A 5,673-nucleotide genomic window follows, 5' to 3' on the forward strand; every position below is an offset into this window, starting at 1 on the left:
GCGGTGGGAGCTAGGAGGCTGGGTCACACTGTGGCAGTGAACATGGACAGGGAGGGACAGGGTTCCAAAGGATCCCAGCGGAATCGGGAGGAGGGCGGTGGCATCATTAACCCCAGAGAACTGGGACGAGGGCTTGCTCACTGAGGAAGACGGCCCTGGGTTCCCGCTTGAAAAACTTCAGGTGTGTTTGTGTTCTCTGGGCGAGCAGGTAAGAGCCGAGGGCTGCCTGTGTGCATTTTATCTGGACCTCTCTACACGGGTAGGAGGTGAGGAGCGTCCAGTGCTTTTGACTTTCATTTGCTTCATGATCTCTGCGGAAACTCTTTGACATCGGGCTGGAGAGAAACATCATAACTAGTGTCTCTTGTGACTTACTCTGGCTGCCCGACGCACAAGCTTTCAGGTGACTTCCACGAGGGACATTTCTCTACTAATCCTGGGTTCCCCCAAGTTGTGGCTTTTGAGGTAACGTGTAAATGGCTCGAATCCCCAGCCCTGGCCGGAGTGGGTTCCGACGGCTGGTTCTTCTCATTGCTCCATAGTGGCTGCCTTGCCCATGTCACACGAGTCACCGAACTGGTGGTTGGTAAGCCTGCAGCACCCGACTTGGGAGAACTGAATCGAACCGCGTATGACCCTAAAAGAGAATCATTTAAAGAAGGTCTTACAACATTTAGGAATACGTAAAAACATACTTAGGTAATTCTGTAGATAATGCATGCATTAAGCGAGAGGCGCTATTGGGGTTAGATGATAAAATTGGAATCAGCTATTCACCTGGAAACATGGCATGATTGTTTAATTTGTCGATTTAACCCGCCGACTTCAATTTTCCAAATTCGCCCCTGTAAGAAAGGCATTGATATCGAAAATTATAGCGATATCCTACAGAGGAGAATACAATAATAAATAATTTAGCTTCTTTATGCTTCAGTTGCTTTTCTAAATTACTTATGAAACAGCAATAAATATTACGGGTGCTATTGAGAAAGTTGACATTATCATCCATTTCTCATTTAACAATGGAGCCATTAAAAAAAAGAGAAAGGATCTTAGGAAGGAGAAACTCATTCTTGTATTAAATACAGATTCCGGTATCTTGAGAAGCTGAGTGTTTGGTTTGGCCAAAGGACATTCAGAAGCCACCGAGCAAGAGAATGACATTTGTCGTAGCCAAAGTCAACACTTTTTATTTCTGTTTTCTATATGCAAGCGTGAGTCGAACTCAGCACAGTTTATATTTGTACGTTTGGGGAAACCATGTAGATCTAGAATCGTCATAATATGAAATACATCCCTGACACTGCTGAATGTGTCATCACTGCTTTGGGAGTGCTGCCTGAGCAAAGAATGTAGAAATTAGCGACCACGTGACGTTCCAGCGCAGTGACAGTGTGGGCTTTGGTATGGCCCGGAAAGAAAGAGCCACACCTGGATTGTCTCACGCAGGCGAACATTTATAACCTGTTTCCAGAATGTGTGATCCAAATATCATTGAACCCTCGCTGCCAGGAAAATTTTCCTGGGGCCTTACTGAGATTATTTTTCTCATCTCATGATGAGATGTAGACGTCTCTAATTCTCTATAAACGCCAAGATTTTCCCTCTTTGCAAAAGAGGAGTGTTCTGGAGGCAGAACCGCTAAGCCCAGACAAACACGATGGGGCGCACGCATTTCTAGGCAGGCCTTTGCTAAATGTTCGGACAAGTTGGGAGTGCTTTTCACGAAATACTGTTTCTCTACGGGCAGCTTTGCCTGCCGGACAAGGCGTTCATGACAAACTTTGTAAACCTACATATTTTAAGAAGTCAATTGTAGGAAATAGGAGCAATTAATGGAAAAAAGTTACTGATAATGTAAAAATCTTCAACAGTGCTTGGCACATAGCATGTGCTCAATAAATAATATAAGTGTTAGCTATTACAATGTTATTTTGGGGGAATATGCATATTTAATGACAACTGGTGGCATGTATATATACACATTCTTCTGTATACAATGGGTACATATAAACAGAAAAGTGTCCAACTTTTCTAATTGCCAAAAACAATCTTTGCCTGTGAATTAATTCATTGCTGTTTACTGTTTATTATGTTAAGAGACTTGGAGAGGGAGCACTGGCAGAGGTGTGAAATGGCTCATCCATTTTAATTAATTATTAACCTAGCAGCCTAAACTGAGCACTGAAGCAACTTGGACCATCGATCAAACACCTGATCAATGGATTAGAGTCGCAAAACACACTGCCTGGTGCCACCTTTATCCCAGAATAATACAATGTGAGAATTAGCCTGGGCTTCCGGAGTCATGTGGGTGGGACCACGACTTCTTTACTCGAGGCAGAGAACGAGGCGACGAGGTGGCGGGGCCAGGGCACACAGGAGGAATGAGCGAGGTCCTTCCAAGACTGGACTTTCACCCCCGTATCCAGGTTCTGTCCAGTCTCGCTATCTGCAGCGCTTCCTCCCCGCCCAGCCCCCCGAAAGAAATCAAGCCTATCTGATTACACTGAGCCTGTGGGAAGCCACGACAGTTGCATTTGCCTCCTTGACCTCTGCGGGTGACAACCTTGTAAGCCTCTCAAATACAGAGAGAGATTATGACTCTAAGAAAATTGAGCTGAAGGGGACCCCTCAAGCCTCCATTTAATTAACCTCACCTTTTCTGCTCTTTTGGAGATTTCCAGAAACACAGGGGTGTCCAGCACCGTCGCCTTGTTTTAGAATGAAATTGGGCACTGTTTGACTTTTGCTTTCCAAGGGTATTTTTCAAGGAAGTCTTTGAAATGGGTCGTGGACATCTCTTCTATCTAGACACAGCATTTTTAGTGAGAATTGGTTATAAACGAGTTCAAGAAATCACTTGCCTTTGACTCTGACCTTCTGCCGCTGGGATGGGTGGTCCCATGGGGCGCATCAGCCTGGAACCACACCTGCAGAATCCAGAACCGCAGGCGGGATTTGCGTCTCCTTTTGTCTTTGTGTCTCCAGCACTAAGCGCAGGCGTGGGACATCAGAGGCGCTCGATAAGTTTGTTTGGCAAATGAATGAAAGCAGCAGCAAATAGAATTTCTGGGTCTCTGAGCTTCCCGCAGGACAAGAGGGCCACCTCATTGACTTGGGGGCAGGCGTTCCTGTCTGCCACAGCTGTCTCCCAGACGTGATGGTCTGGGGGCTACTTCAGTCACCGGAAGATCAACCGACTGGCCAAACGAAAAACCAAACAGCCTTCCAAACTTTCCTACCCACTTCTCGGAGCCCCCGCGAGCATGTTTCCACGTCTGGAGGGACGTCCTTTGAAACTTTAGCGGGTGACCTTGGCCATGCATCCCTGCAGCCCCCCACTTCCTTCAGAAGGCTGTGCTGTTTGGAGATGCCGGCCTCTGTTATTCACTCACTGACCAGCTGACCAGCTGCCAGTGGCGTCTCCCCTCTGTGGGGCACCGCTGTGGCCAGGCCCAATTCTCAGCTTCTCGCCATCCAGAGAAAACGAACACTGGAGTTTGTGACACTTTAGACAGGGTGCTCCAGAGCGAAGGCCTTGCCTCTTTGTCTTCAGAGTCCCGGGCAGCCCGACCTCTGGTTAAATCTGTCCATTAGGTGGTGGGAGACGCTTCAGCGTGCACGCTGTGAAGACAGCTCCTCAGACAGCCATGTGGTTGTAAAGCCATTTCGTGCCTGTGGCTCACTTCTGGGACAGGGTGACCCGTGGACGCGCATATCGCGAATTAGGAGCAAGCATAGCGGGCCGACAAAGGTCGCAGCCAGGGCACACTCCCAAAGCCTAGGATCACACCAGCAACCAACGCCTCCTCGTACAAAAGCTCGGTCCTGCTCAGCTTTTGGGGAGTCTGACATTGCGTCCGAAGCCATGCTTCTGAGACGTGAGCAATGGAGTCTCTTTTTGTGAGCATCGGCAATAAATGGTCCTTATGGGGACCACGTTTTCTTGTCCAGGGACATCAGAGAAGAGGACTTGCCTCACAGGGCCAAAGGGGACACTCTGCTTCCTGTCTTAAAACCGTCCGTGGTTTTGAATGATAGGCAGACATATTTTTGGCCCTGAACCGAGACGACCTTGCCCCTTGCCGCTTTCACGCGGCTGCATTTCACAAAAGAGGTGTTTTGCCCTGATGTTTTCCATGGCATTTAAAAAATCCGCAGTGGACTTTGCCGCATTCATGCTTTTCCATCCCCAAGGCACCCCTGTGAGCTGGTGGGGGAACATTCACTTCGCTTAAGCCTGGAGCGAGGTCAGCAACATGTCCAGAGTCACACGGTGACCGGTGACTTGGAAGACCTGCCTGGGTGGTTTCTTAATCAGTTTAAAGGTTGGCTATTTAAACAGCAGGAGATATTTATTCATGTTGGAAGTCTCGTAGGCTGTGCTCCCAAATGCCAGTGTCTGATCACTCAGATTCTCTTCTCTGCCCCAAGTCAAGCAAGTGAAAATAAAAACATACTCAAAAAAGTTTGTAGAAAAGTTGTCTCATGATAAATCTATAGCTGGTTATTATTTAAGCTGGAAAAGTCTACTCGAAGCATCCCGGTCTGTGTCCTGATGACCGCTGCCCACCCCCACCCCTACCCATCCCCCCAGGGCCACTGGGGAAAAAAGCAGGAAGCCGTCGAGACCAGCATCCAAGCCCACTTGGTATCTTTGAAATTTTCTCATGTTTGGGTGACAGCTGACCTTCCAAATACCTGGCTGCCACTTTTTCAGTCCTTACCTAGATGCTTGTGCTGTAGACAAAATGTTGGAGAATTAGGGGTTATTAATCAGCTCATGGTAATTACCTAAATGAGAAGTTCTCCCTTTTTATGTTTAGCTGTAGCTGAAACTCATATTTTCTCTGAATCCATAAACTAGTCTTGCTCCACATTTCCCTTAGGCAGGTTAAATGATTCTACTTCTTTTAACTACCTGTTTCTAGCTCTGTCTCCAGCCAGCTGTATGACTCCGCTCTGAGCTGGCTGTGAGCTTTGTGGTTCTATTCTCTGGGACAGTTTGGAAACATACCCACACCAGCTGGCCCTCACATCCCCCCGACCCCACCAAATAAAAACAAACAAACAAAAAAAACAACTCACGTATTCCCCCAGACTAACAGGAGGACTTCCCTGTTAGTCTCACAGGAGGTCTCAGCATGTGGCATTTATTTCGTATGTATTAGTACAAGGAATCATCTGTGGGTTTCTTTGGCCATGCTATTGAGCAAATGAAATTCTAAGATAGTCAAAAGTTTAGTAAATTGACCAGAAGACTCTTAGCCACCTAAGGCAGTAATGAAATAAAAACATGTCTTTCAAGAAAACATGGGCTGTGACCACACCTAGCGAAGGAACCTCTACAATTCTTGGCAACACGGCGATTTAACGTCGTTGACTGTGTCCTATAAATGATGATGAGTCCAAGGGCTGGTCCTGCTGGGCGTACAGAGAGGACGTAAGAAGAAGGAAAGCTTTCCTTACAAGTCGAAAGTAAATGCAGGTCGACTGATAATCGTTTCTATGGAGTTCAGATATGACGAATTAAAGATACTGGTTTCATGAGCTCAGGCTTTTTGATCCCTTCATTGAACTTCTCATTCAAAACATGTGTTCGAACACAGCTTTCAACAACTCGACTTCTAAAATAATACCATAAAAGCAGAAGAGTGACCAAATCTACAC

Source organism: Pteropus vampyrus, unplaced genomic scaffold, assembly GCF_000151845.1.
Source record: "Pteropus vampyrus isolate Shadow unplaced genomic scaffold, Pvam_2.0 Scaffold52, whole genome shotgun sequence".
Taxonomy (NCBI): domain Eukaryota; kingdom Metazoa; phylum Chordata; class Mammalia; order Chiroptera; family Pteropodidae; genus Pteropus; species Pteropus vampyrus.